This window comes from Ixodes scapularis, unplaced genomic scaffold (assembly GCF_016920785.2).
Source record: "Ixodes scapularis isolate PalLabHiFi unplaced genomic scaffold, ASM1692078v2 PGA_scaffold0__279_contigs__length_252992795, whole genome shotgun sequence".
Lineage (NCBI taxonomy): Eukaryota > Metazoa > Arthropoda > Arachnida > Ixodida > Ixodidae > Ixodes > Ixodes scapularis.
In genome coordinates this window covers 225,436,656-225,451,115 of record NW_024609835.1, presented here as the reverse complement: position 1 = coordinate 225,451,115, position 14,460 = coordinate 225,436,656, and the positions used below count along the sequence as shown (strand labels likewise).

General features: G+C 44.3%; 1 pseudogene; it reads left to right on the top strand.

Annotated features, from left to right (window-relative positions):
• Positions 1 to 1,445: 1,445 nt before the first annotated feature.
• LOC120837630 overlaps positions 1,446 to 14,460 on the top strand; it is a 169,188-nt pseudogene continuing 156,173 nt past the window's right edge.

The following is a 14,460-nucleotide window of genomic DNA, read 5'->3' as shown; positions in this document are numbered from 1 at the left end:
ATGGGGCGCAAAAAATGTCCGAAGGTTCAAGAAGCTTCCTGCTCCTCGGAGTTCATACTAAAGCATGAGACAAACGTGAGCTAAAAACCTTGTGACTTCGAGGTAGTGAGTGGAGCGACGGGACACGCTTTTTAATGCAATGGTTTTTGCAATGGCTACCACCATTATTGGTATGGTAAAACGCCCCTCGAGTAATAATTCCTTACACCCTTAAAAAGAGTGGGGTTTTACAGTACACCTTTTTAGAAGGGTATACTAGCTGCAGTGCTCCCTTTTACAAGTGATTACTGCAGCTAGGAGAAATAGTAAAAAAGCATAATCACGATTCCCGTATAATTGGGCTCATTCGTTCCTTTGAACTCGTGAAGATGGTGTACGGAAAAATGAATACAAGGAAATCGAAAGATACCAGCTCCGCTTAATTGTATTGTTTCAATTAAGATGCTCCTTGGGATACAAAACACACGATATGGAGACACACTTAGGGCACAAGCACAAGAAAAAGAAAGACTCACGCGGTGTCTTTCCAACAAGTCACGGCACGTCGTCGTGAGTTTAGGTGCTATTATTCATGTAAAATATTCTTTGGCTAAAGTTGTCCGGACTTTCGTGAAGCCCAAATGAAACCGTGGCTCGACGCTGATTGGTTCATAGGTGGGAGAGGAGGGGTGAGGCGCTCAACGCTGTTTAGGTAACGGAGGTGGAGGGGTTTATGTGACGAGAGGTGTAGGCGAGAAGAAGCTCGACCAGCTGTGCGCACTGCGGACCTCGCGAGTATGGAAGTCTCTGGAAGATCGCCAAGTTTGTCAGCTTTATTAGCGGTAGCATCGCTTCCTCCGGGAACAACTATCAAGTGTACACCACGGTACGCGTCAAGCTATCTGATGACAAGCGCCTTGAAGGCGTCTGGAAATTCTGAGTATCTCTAAATATTTGTTGACGCAGGAACGTTTCGCGTATCCAACGCGCTTTGTAATATGTTTTTTAACGCCTATGAGGCCAATGACAGAAAAAAAAAGTGCAGCTGTGCCCTGTGAATGTTTTCTTATGCGGTATTGAGCAGAGTTTAATCACATTATCTATCAAGATACCAGCGCACTGCCCACCATTGTTGATTCAGAGAGCTGGAAAAGGCTGAGACTTATAAAACAAAAACAAAAACAAAAAGGGTTTTCTAAAAAAAACGAATAACTTGTTGGCAGGGAGATTTAAACAAACAATAAATGGGGTATTGAGCATTCAACATTTCAGACACATCATCAGTTTGATGACCTGTCTGACATTCCAATATTTTTGTTCTGACGTCATAACTTTATGAAGAGTTCCTGACTTATATCAACGCAAACATATTAGATTTTCTTTAAGAGGGGTGAACTCCAGCGGTGTCTGTCAATCAGATTTTTAAAAGGAAGAACGTTTCTCTTTTCGGCATCCACTGAATCATCATGCTTCTTATCTTCAAGTGCGCACTCTTCTCAGGACTGCTCCTGCGTGCCGTCGATTCCGGTGAGTTGTGTGATAGGCGCATATGCCTAAATGTATTATAGAAGCTATGTGCGAGTTAATGCTTGCACTATGTCTTTCAGGTAGCTTGAACAGCCTGATGTCTGGGCGTGGTAATGTACAAGGTGTTCCTGCGAAAGCTTTCCAAATCCCCCCAAAAAATGCTGTTCGAAATGAGACTAAACTGTTTTCCGGAGCAAACTGTTAGCTTTGGCGGACATCGAGGATTGCAAAAATATTAAAATTGGCGAAATGATCAACTTAAAATTAGTACGTGATTTTTTGATTAGTGAAAATATACATATTATGGGTGATTCAAGGGGCGGCCAGGCTCTTTAAATCGACCGCGAAATTCGGTTTCTTAACTTATCGCGCTACGACTTTGTGCAGCGCTGCCCGCAGATATGGTGCATTTTTTTTTTTTTTGTAAAATTTGCAAAGAGCGAATTTACCTGAGGAAAAAGTAAACAAAGAAAAAGTCTTTTTGCGGTCGATTTAAAGAGCTTGGCCGCTCCTTGAACCAGCCGATAGTTTCAATGAGATGCTTGTTTACGATCATCAAAAACAACTAAATATACTTTTTCTAGAAAGATATAAGGCAGGCGCAGCAATTTAAGGCGTTCCGTAGCGACGCCCAGTTTGGACGCGTTTCTAGGTTTCGGTTCCTTATTGGGGCGCATCATTGCGGCCACGGGCCTGCCCTCGGTGGCTGAGACACGCAACACCATGTGTGCCATACTTCCCTCCATCCTATGAGAAAAGCGAGGCGGTGGCTTTGCGCCGCGAACATCGGGGAGCAGAACCGCGGGCGCGAAGACGTGTCCCGATAAGGAACCGAAACTTAGAAACGCGTCCAAACTGAGCATTCTTTTTCTGAACGCCGTAGAATGCAGCCCCTGGCTTATATCTGTCTAAAAAAAAAAAGTTGATTTAGTTGTTTTATGATGCCTAGTAAGTTTTTTACTAAAACCATAAGTTTATTTTCACTTATTAAAATAATTAGTAAACGTAGTTTATTATCATGCTATTGATAATAAATTGACGTCCACCGAGACTGGTGACTCGTTCCCGCAAAAAAGTTTATTTTTAGCTCGAACCGCATATTTTTAGGGATTTTAGAAAACTAGCGCAGAAGTACCCTGTATATACGTAATGCACAATCTCTGACATCTGTTAAGTCAAATGCACGATCAAGATAGTGAGAAAATCCCAATTCATACGCTGTAGGCGTCCGGTTTGGCCGAAGTGCTTTTCTGATAGAGTCCTTAGTGTTCACCGCTCCTGGGAAGTACCGAATAATAGGGTCATTCACATGATGAGAACTGTAGTGTGTGTCTTTAGGGCGCCGTGCTTTGGGTGCGTGCAGACGCTAAGAGCTCACAAGAAGCGGAAGTTCATTCGAAGATAGGATGCTCGCATTGGAGGCGGGACAACTGAAGGTCGTCCCTGTCCCCTCATCCTGGCGACGACCGCAACAGGCACATCGAAGCACAATTTGATAGAAGAGCGTTACTGCCTTTAATTCATCCTTCTGCCTCGCAGCCCTTCCCAACCACGATCAAGCACAACATTCGTGGCAACGAAAATATGATCTCAACTTCTAAAAATGAGCGAACTTTATAAGCATCCGTGTGCGGTCGCCATACTTGGGACGAGCCACTTGCGTTAAGGGAGTGATCAAGGTTACAATGCACCATCTTGTGAATACGGAGATGGCTGCAACAGGAGGGACCGCGAAGTTCTGCCAGTGTGTGCTATTACGTAGCCTTCAAAACAGACAGTCAGTTTTTTTTTTAGTTTTTTTTTTAATACACTTAAAATTACAGAAATAGACAAATACATTTTACGAAAGCATATAACGCTGGGCAGTAGCCGTGTGGGTCACAGTAGAAATCAAATGTTTATATACAAGGGCTTCGCGTGACATTATCGTTCATTGACCCCCTCCCCCCCCCCCCCCCCCCCAAACCTCCTTAACGAACACAATAAATATGTACCTCCGTACTTTCTTGGTGTTTCTTGGAAGATTGTACTCGTATTTTTATTATGTAATAACGGACGAACTAAGAAAGGTCGTTGAAGTACTATCGCGGACAATATGAGCTGCAACAGCGCTCCGGCCGCCACACGGTACTACCTGCGCCGCCTGTCGCCTTGCTCCGCACACATGGCGCACCCTGAGTCCGAGATAAATTCTCACTTGCGCTCGTTGCGCCACTGCGCTCTTCCGGCCGTCTGCAAGCGAGACGGCGGATGCGACAGCGGGAATGTGTGGGGTAGGGCGGCGGGGGGAACAAAATATTACACTTGTCGTTTCTCGTTTGGAATTGATTTACTTTACTCTATCGCGCAGAATCTTGTAGAAAAAGCACTGACTGGTAAAGAAAAAATATTGAAGTATCTTAAATTTCAGCTGCGATCATTGTTTTTGAAAGTCACATCAAAAGAAGTTGCAGGTTGTTTTTGTTTGATTATAGGTGCATGCACAAAGTAGGACATCGCAAAAATATTGGCCAAAATTTTTATGCCGGATTTAATCCGGCTCCAAGGTATTTACTTTTCCTTTCTTTTTCATTGATCACAGATGTTTAAAAAAATGGTAAGCGTATACATGTTACTGAGAAGGTTTTGTAAGCTTGATTGGTATGAAAATGGTCAAAAGTATTATTTCTTTATTACTGCGCCACGTGTTTATTTCAAACAAAACAAGTTGCTGACAAGACAGCAGTTTTTTTTGTTTTTTTTTGTTTACAAATTACTCCTAGCCAGGGATGGACAGTATTTCAAATACAAGTATTTGAAACACGTATTTCAAATGCTTTGTGTATTTTGCATTTGCATTTAATTACAAACTGGGTAATGTATTTGACCTGTGTATTTAAATTCTAAAACGTGGGTATTTCAAATACAATTGTAATTAAATACAATTTTGTGGGCGAAAATACATCCCTCAAATATATTGTCACTGTCCAGAGCAGGACAAAAACTACGTTCTGCACCGCATGCAGTGTCGCTCAATCAAGCACAAGCGTTTAGTGACTTTGTGATTACGATGCTAGAACAGGGCAAGAATAGTGACGAAATCGACGTTCACAGGAAGACTGGCTAAATAAGTGCTTGTGAAACTTGTGATGCTTTCCAGCCCGATTTCTATTCATATTTTTGCCTGGAACATTCTAAATGCGCGGGTCGTCCAGATTTTCGTAACTGCATGGTGCGAGTTGCAACAATAAAAAATTCTGTAGCTAGTGCTGCGCGTCTTGGTCGTCTCGGTTCTTTGTTGGTCTATACCAAAATGTAATCGACAAAAATCGGCTTGAAGCTCTACTTTTTTCACCTATTACGTCCAAGCTGATTGCATTTTTTTTATTATATTTCTTTTACGTTACTAGAGCCTCGCACACTAACTCCCGAGTGTGCGATGCAAAATTAAAATGAGATGCCCAGAAACCCGTCGCAGGTGCCCTGAAGTCGCTGACGCAAACTTTGAGGAATGTATTTGGAAAAGTATTTGGAGGAGACCAAATACATTTGTTTGTATTTGTATCTTGTACTTAAATGCTTTTTTGGAAATGTAATTAGATTTGTAATTAAATACATTATTGACGAAGTATTTTTTATTTGTATTTCGATACATATTTGCATGTATTTTGCCCATCCCTGCTCCTAGCAGGGATGGGCGAAATTATTTTGTAAGTTTTACTGCACCTCAGGGGTCCTGAGGCGCAGTAAAACTTACAAAATAATTTAATACCGCGTCATTATCCCCTGACCCACAACCACGGCTTCCATCCTGTCTGGTCTGGCTCAGCCCGAAGCCACTCCCATTCACCTCATTGCTTTCCGAAATTTGAGGGCAGTGGCGTGGCGGAGGGGGACGCCGTGACATCGCTACCTTGATGCGCCTCCAAATGCTTACGATGATGTTAAGATCGGCTCCTTTTGGGGGCCAAGGCTGCTTCGTCAGGCAGCGCTCCTCGAAGAGATAGGAGCGTGACAACGCATTTTCCACTTCGGCGCTTTCTTGAAATGCACTGAAATGCATGGCAGCTGAAAATGTGAGCATTAGGCTACACGGCACACGCATCGTGATGGTGGTTCCGTCGGCCAATATTTTTGCTAGCAGACGGCCGGAAGAGCGCAGCGGCGCAGTGAGCGCAAGTGAGAATTTATCTCGGCCTCAGGGTGCGCCGTGTTTAGGGAGCGATGCGACAGGCGGCGCAGGTAGTACCGTGCACAGGCCGGAGCGCTGTTTCAGCTCATATTGTCCGCGATAGTACGTACACTCTCCGGCGATATGAAAGACCCAATCGGAGCGCGTGGCAGAGGCGGTGGCTGAGGGGGGCGCTGCTCGCGCTTTGGGCAATTCCATGTCGCTCGGAGGGGAGGCCTCACACGGTGCTCAGCCGCGCCAGCTGGCGAGCCGCGTCGAGACGTGCTTAATTTTTGATTTCGGTTCGTGGTCGGTCAAACTGCGATACCCGCGGCATTCTTCGAACAAACTAAGGAACAAACGCACTCTTCAACACACTTTATTTGTGCAGTACAGGGCATCAGCATGACTGTAAACTTTGTTTTTTTCGCAGTGCTTGATTTCATAATTTGCACACAAAAAAATTGATAAAAGCGCCCGTGATAAGGAGACTTCATGCCAGCCTCCTTTAGAATACTCCTAGGCGTGCCGCGTAAGCAGCGCTCTCCCGCCAAACCGAAATCGAAATCTGCTAAGCACGTCTCGACGCGGCTGAAGCAGCTGAGCACCGAGTGGGGCCTCCCCTCCGAGCGACATGGAATTGCCCAAAGCGCGCGCAGCGCCCCCCTCAGCCACTGCCTCTGCCACGCGCTCCCAGTGGGTCTTTCATATTGCCGGAGAGTGTGCGTATAAAAATACGACGAAAAAAAAACAAAAAAAAACATGCTGGATTTTGTTTTGTGTCGCTTCTATTCATTTTGAAATGCTCCCCATTTGATAGCGGTGCGATTTCAAAACATGACAGCCTATCTTTCTCCGAAGCTGTCACTGGGAAGTTCAGCTATTTTGATTTTAAGGTGTTAGAAATAGGAAAACTGTTTATCCGAGTTCCGTAAACGTTTGCTGCTGGCATCGGTCCTAGATTTCTCGTGATTGAATGTTTTATTCAACTCGTTAAAACTATTTTAATAAATACCTTAATGAAACAAAGTGTCAACGCGTGTTTCGCACTTAGCTCTCTTACAAGTTTGATAGTACTCTGATGTGCCAGCTGAAAAAAAAAAAAAAAGAAACAGCCGTCGGATGGCTTAAACAACATGCTTTTTTTGTAAGTCTCGTCAAAATATTAGGTGGGGGAGAAAATCAGCCATCTGTTTCAAGGCCTCCTGTTGATCTCTTTGTGTTCACGTTCCACACATTGAAAGCACGGCGAAAGAGCCCAAGTGCGCACCTTATCCCGCCACACCGCCGTCTCTCCGCCCTGCGTAGTGCTACCAGGAAACTGTAACCAAAAAAGCATGAGACTTAGTAAAACTTTGCCAACTATCAACACGGCATATGTTTCGGACTCTATGATGCACCCTATCAACCTTTTGGGAAGTGGCCGACTTCTTTCCAAAAATGAAACGACAGTTTTTTCAAAGAAATTCCAATAAAGACATTGTAAACGCGTAAAAAGAGCTAAACGATGCCTAAAGCAAAGAAAAAAGAACACAGTGTACCTTTTGATTTAAAAAAAAAATTGAGGCGGTTTTCCTTGCAGCATACCCGACCCGGAGGAAAAACACGAAGCAAACTGTTTCAACAATAAGAAACTATCGTATTTTCCGGGCTATGGTTGGCACCCGGTGCATAGTCCGCAAGCCGTCCATAGTCCTCACTTGATGCTTAGTCGACACGACAATCTTCGCATACACGACACACCTTGACAAATGTCTGCTTTCTTAGCCCACAAAGAAGGTTGTACTATACATATAAATCATTTCATTCAAAATAATCGTCACGTCCCGTCATAATGAACGATTTAAAAAAAAATATTTTCCGGTATAGTCTGCACGCGTAGATAGTCCGCAGAGCCCAAGTTTTCAACTTTTATACCTCTAGAGACCTTGAGTGATAGCACGGAAAATACTGTACATTTGGTTGCACAACAACGAGACGATTGACAACGGTCGGTCAAGCTTGTCTCCGTCGGTTGTTCCGTCCAGGCATCGACTGCCAGCGCGGGGCCTCTAATCAGCCTTCTAAAGTCGGCGAGCGCCATGTGCGCGTGGCCGCCTCGTCTCCGCCGCCATGCGTGAATGTCCGCCACCTGCGTCCTATAGTCGCACAACTCGGCTGAGGAGCCACCAGGGAGCCGAGAAAGTTCACATTAAAGATTGCGTTTATAACTTCCTACCTTTGTGTTCTAGTTTCCTTTTGGTTCGAGGCATGCAGCTAGCAGAAATCAAACTCCAGATCATTCCTTGCTTACAGTAACTCTATGGAGTGTGTGACAGTCGCACAAAAGCGTTTGTGTGATGAAGCATGCGCAAAATATCGGTGCCTCAAAAAAGTGACAACTTATTGCAAGTTTCGTGAGGAGTCAGATAAAATCAAACGGCCTATGGAGAAAGCTGCAACGCACTTCAATCGCCGTATGTAAGCTTAACAAATACAAATCAATACACACATTTCGAAGCAAGTTACTTCGAAAAACTATGCGTTTCTTGGACCTCACACAACAACTGGGTGAAAAAAGCCAAAACTATTATTTAATTCTCATCATAATAATGTGAATTGCAGGCATGCTGAGATCAAAATAAAGCTGGAGTTGCATCTGAGAGTTGTTCATTTCCCATAAAAATGTCTACAAAGGATGGTTCACTGATGCGAACATAATGAAATTACCACTAAAACACCGCTGACTTGATATTTACTTAGCATTGTTGCAGCAATGTATCAGCGTCGTATCGCTAGCAAGGTCCCAAAACAGCACTCGATTAGCAAGGTCAGCACTATTCCAAACAATGATTAATAGCGCTGATCCACCGAGGTGTCCCGAATCTGGGTGAAGCATTAAAAGTGCTACGATTTACCACAGATATGCGTGAAGGTGGTAAAAGTATCACATCAAATTTGATGAAAACATTGAAAGCTCGTGGGTTAAGGTATCAAATACTGTTGTCCTTTCTTTGTTAAGGCCACCTTCGGGCAATATATATAAATTCATGACCTTTTCTAAGAATGCATTGTCTTTCCTTGAATTGTTATATGTGCCATTTTTCATTCTCGGCGACGTAAATATATACACAACTCCCGATGACCCTTCAAGAAGAGAGTGCCTTCAATATGGCGGCGCAGGCGGCCGCCTGTGTGCGCTGCTCCGAGCCTATTCGTCGCAGACATCAATTTTTGCCGTGCGTGTCCTGTGGGCAGCGGTTCCACTGCAAATGCTTGGGCATACGGTCCGAGGAATACAATTTCCTCATGCAGTCTGGGTCCAGCAGCTACAAATGTGTGAAGTGTGTGAAACGGCCCGACCCGTCGACAGTCCAGCTTGCTTCCGCTGTCGACACTGCGGACACACCAACCGAGGGACCCGAGGCTTTCTCGGAGCTTGCAGGCAGTGCCTGCGGCTCCGTACCTCCGAACGTCATGACGTTAATGCAGAAGATGGCAACTCAGATAGACGCTCTGACGTTTGAAGTGCGACAGCTACGGGCCGAAAATGTGACCCTCTGTGTGGAAATACGCGATTTGCGCGAGTGTGTGGTGGGGCAAACGGATTTTCCGCCGCTCCGCTACGCCAAAGAGCCGGCAGCGCTGGCACCGCCAGCGCAAAGCTTCGCCTGCGTCGCTGCGACGGGTCCGGGTTTCTCGGGTGACGGGACGCGGTCCCAGCCATCTACTGCTCGTCCTCTGCGCAAGGTCACCCACCCCTCAGCAAATCCGGTGAGCAATCCAGCGAGGCCCCCAGCCACGTTCGGTACTGCTAAACATTGCACGCTCCAGGTCGCGCCAAAATCGCTGGCGGCCAGAGGCCTTTTCATTTCTCGTCTGGCTCCCAGCACCGAGGCGTCCGACGTGCAGGAACTGCTGGCGGGGCTCGTTGGGGACAGAACGGTGACGTGTACGAGACTGAAGACAAGGCATCACTCGTACAATTCATTCCACGTTGCCCTAGACGAAGGACTGCTTGATATTGTTAACAAACCCGAGGTGTGGCTTTCCGGCTGCGTCTTCCGTCCCTTTTACGGTAGCCTGTCGCCCTCGCGGTCTTTCGAAGAGTCTGACGTCACCCTAACCACTACCAATGATGTCGCGGAAAACTAACCTTTATTACCAAAACACGAGGGGCCTCAGAACGAAAAGTGAGGCGTTCTTTGCTAATGTTTGCGAATCCGAATATGATGTGATCTGCTTGACTGAAACCTCGTTAAATGCCTCCTGCACCAATCAGTCATACTTCTCAAATCAGTATTCCGTTTTCAGGAAGGACCGGAGTTACACAGACAATATTAAAAATGGAGGCGGTGTCCTCATAGCGTGTAGATCTTCATTTCGGGCGGCCAGAAGGGGAGACCTTGAACACTTGAAACGTATAAAGAGTGTGTCTGGGTTGAGGTTCCAGCGTCTGATGGCTCAAATTGCCTTCTTGGCTGTCACTACTTCCCGCCTAATTCTGATACTCGCGTTTTTGTAGAGCACTTGACAGATCTTGACAGCAAGGTTGACTTTTCTAACTACAAGGTGCAGTACATATTTATGGCGACTTCAATCTTCCGAAGGTCGATTGGTCAGCTGACTTAATCCAGAGTGACTGTACTGGCACTCATGATAAGGCACAACGCCTATTTGAGTTTATCAATTTCAACCAACTCTTTCAGCATAATACGATAAAAAATGTGTCCGGAAACATTTTAGATTTGATAATAACAAATGCTCCTGTGTTCGATATCGATCAGGCATGCGACACGCTTTTGCCAGTCGACAAGTTTCACCCACCGTTTTCCCTTCATTTTTTCCTGTCATTCCAAGTGCACAACACACAACCAGTGGCGAAGTTCAGATATGCTTATGGTGATTATGAGGGGTTATACGGTTGTCTGCTCAGCCATGACTGGTCTGGCTTCTTCAGCATTACGAACGTCGACTCTTGCGCCGACATGCTGACCGCGATTGTCCAGGATGCTATGAATGAATTTATACCAAAAAGTTGCCCAAAAAGGTCAAAATTCCCTAATTGGTTTTCTGCAGATTTGAAATATTACATAAGCAAGAAGCGACGTTACCATAATCTCTATAAGAAACTAAATTGCGAGAATTAGTACTACAGATTCTCAATCTGTAGAGCAATAGTTAAAAAACTCCTTGCTCGAGACGAAAGGCTTCACCAGGATCGTCTGCAACATGACTTCAAAAGACAACCGCATCGTTTTTGGCGTTACGTGCGAACAAGTAAAGACAATGTCAGCGCATCGGTGCTAAAAGCGGACGGCAAGCTTTGTTGCACACCGCAAGAAGTATCCGGGCTGTTCGCTCGGCATTTCAGTTCCACTTTTCTGCAGCCGGATAGCACGCCTCCGGTTTTTGACATCGAAGAAAGTTTTGATGGTTTAGCTTATGAAAGTATAACAGAAGATGAGGTATTACTTTCTGTACGTAGGCTCAAGTCAAAACTTTCCACAGGTTGTGATGGTATTCCAAATTTTATTATCAAGGGATGCGCTGAATACCTTGTTCCCGCTTTAACTCATGTATTCAATTTGTCGCTACGGCGCGCGGAGTTTCCTTCTCGATGGAAGATGTCTGTGGTCGTACCAATATTCAAATCTGGCGACCCCTGCGATGTCAACAACTTTCGCCCAGTGTCACTGTTGAGTGGTTTTTCAAAAGTTTTCGAAATGGTTATTTATGAACGTCTCTATTTTTATTTTAAACGAAAAATATCACCATTACAGCATGGCTTCCTAAGAGGTAGATCGACCGAGACTAATATGAGTGTCTTCCTTGGATATACCGGCCCTTTAGTAGCCAACCGTGGTCAAGTAGACACTATCTATTTTGACATTTCAAAGGCTTTCGACAGGGTTTCGCACAACATACTTTTGTCAAAATTTTAAAAAAAAAAATATGGCTTATGCCCTACTCACTGTTCATGGTTTTCCAGCTACCTGGGAAACCGCCAGAATCAAGTCAGTTTCTAAGATTGTTTGTCCGGGCCGTTTTTATCATTATCTGGTGTGCCCCAGGGCTCTAACCTTGGGCCGTTGTTATTTTTAGTGTTCATCAACGACTTGCCGTCGCAGGTGCTGCACTCCAAAGCATTATTGTACGCAGATGACTTGAAGCTGTTCAGGAGGGTAGAGAATGTACAGGATTGTCTGTTGTTACAAAACGACGTCTGTTCAATTGAGCAGTGGTGCATAACAAATAGACTACAACTTAATCTCAAGAAGACTTCAGTCATGTCAATCAGCAGGAAACTCGAGAGCATAGTGTTCAGCTACAACCTTTTCGGAGGGCACATAAAGCGTGTATCTCTTGTACGGGATCTTGGTGTTCAAGTGGACTCCAGGCTGTTTTTTCATCAGCATGTGTCACAGATAGTTAATCAAGGCCTGCGATGTCTTGGTGCGGTGTCACGGATAACTAGAAAATTTAGAAGCCCTCATTGTGTTCTTTCTTTATATTGTTCACTTGTCCGGCCGCGTTTAGAGTTCGCATCCGTAATATGGAACTCTGTTTCTCTCGGCTACAGCAATGTAATCGAAGAGGTACAGCGGAAACTTATTCGTACTGTATACGATAGGCCCATGGGTCGTCGGCGTTTTTACAGCTATAGCTCGGTATTAGCAGAATTCCCAAGCAGCACAGAGTTGGCCAGTCATCGGCCAATGGCTGGCAATGGTCCTTGGCCAAGTGGCCAGACAGTGGCCAGAGCCTGGCCGGTGACTGGCCTTTATCCGGCCATTGGCCAATGGCCACTGGCCATCAGCCATCGGCCAAGCATTATCCAATGAATGGCCACTCTCTGGCCACTGGCCAAAAGACCATTGCTAGACATTGGCCATCGCTTGGCCAAAATCCGTGCTGCTTGGGAGGCCTCCAGTCTCTTCACGACCGGAGGCTTGCACATGATTTGAACTTTTTGAGAAAAGTTGTGCATGGCACTCTTGATTGCGACGAGTTGTTGTCATCATTGTGCTTCCGTGTCCCATCTGGGAAGGCGTGTAAATGTATTCACACTTTTTATACAGATATTCATTTAAAGTGTCCAATGACTCGGTTACAAGATACATACAATTCAATGTTTTTACAAGATGACATATTCACTTGACTTTATCTTAGTGTGCCCGTGGCAACCACTCTTATTTTTAACTAAGTAGGATTTGATGACGCATCAGACTGATTTCTATTGTGCTCCTCGGCAACCACACTGTCCTATGTAATATCCTTTTTATTGTTAACGCCACTGTGCGAAACATGACAAAGTGTACTGTCCTGTAGGCCTCACGGCTGTTGACCGACACTAAATAAACTATCTATCTATCTATCTATCTAACGCTCAAACTTTTTGCGATATTGTCAACCAGTATGCCTGCAGCAATTTGATAACATTGCCCCCTCGAATAACTGCAGACACTGCCACGTACCTTGACGTATGCATAACGAATACTGGCACTCGTCATAGTACAGCAGGTGCCATTATGTGTGATATTAGTGACCATCTTCCAGTCTTCTGCCTAGAGTCCTCCTGTGCTAGAGAAAACAACAGACATAGAGACGCTTTGGCATTGCACTGTTAATGAGGAAACGCTAAGAAATATCGGCTGCTTTATGAAAGAAGAAACGTGAAATGATGTTTACTTTAAATGCAAGTCTATAAATACCTATAAAATTCTTCAGATAAAAGTCAGACAGTACTATAATGGAACGTGTCCTATTCTGGAAAAGTAAATGTAAAAAGAAAAAAAAAAAAGAAAATCCTTGGGTGACTACAGACCTGTATAAAAAGTAAGGCAGAAAAAATGCCAAGTACCATGCTTTTGTTCGGCATCGTGATACGCGGTTGATTCTCGAGTTTAAAAAATGCAGAAACAAACTGACTGCCAACCTAAAAAAAGCGAAATGCGAATACTATCAGAAATAACTTTTAGGTATACACGATGGGCATAAAAATTCCGGGACACCATAAACAAACTTACGAACAGAAAGCAGGAAAGGTGTACTCTTAAAAGAAGTACTAATACATTTATAAACGTGTCGCTGGGAAAGAACTTGGCAACGAAATGCATAGGCATGTCATTAGCATGAGTGGGTACACTGGGAAGGCTTCTAACACGGATGACTGTATTAACGCAGGAAACTAAATTGGGTCGATTATGCTTACTCCAACGAGACCCTTTGAAATTCATAATATAATCAGGAGCCTAAAACCTAAAAAGTGACGTCGCCACTGGAATAAAAAAAAAAACTCTACTTATTAAGGTCACTGTGACTTGTATTAGTCCAGTTCTATCAAATATAGTAAAGAGGATGCTTCAGTCTGGTGATTTCCCTGAAGAGCTAAACATAGCCAGGGCCACTCGAGTGCATAAAGGCAGTGTGAGACAAACTTTAATAACTGCAGACCTATTTCAGTTCACTCAGTTTTTTCTAAAATATTGGAGCCTGTGATTGCTGATAGATTAACACCTTTTGTTAGAAGTGTAATATAATAACGCAGTCCCAATACGGCCATTCAAAGCAAAAATCGGCTGAGCTAGCGCTGCTTAACATTAAAAAACACAATAGTTAAAAATATTGAGAACAAATTATTAATCGTGGACTTTTCTTGGATTTAAATAAACCATTGGTACTGCGCATCACAATATTTTAGTTAGAAAGCTTCACACTTACGGTGTATGGTTTACTGAGGAAATTTCGCTGAACACTCACGCCAATAAACTCAAAAGTGAACTATCTCGTGTTACCGCAAGTATATATAAAATTAATTGAAA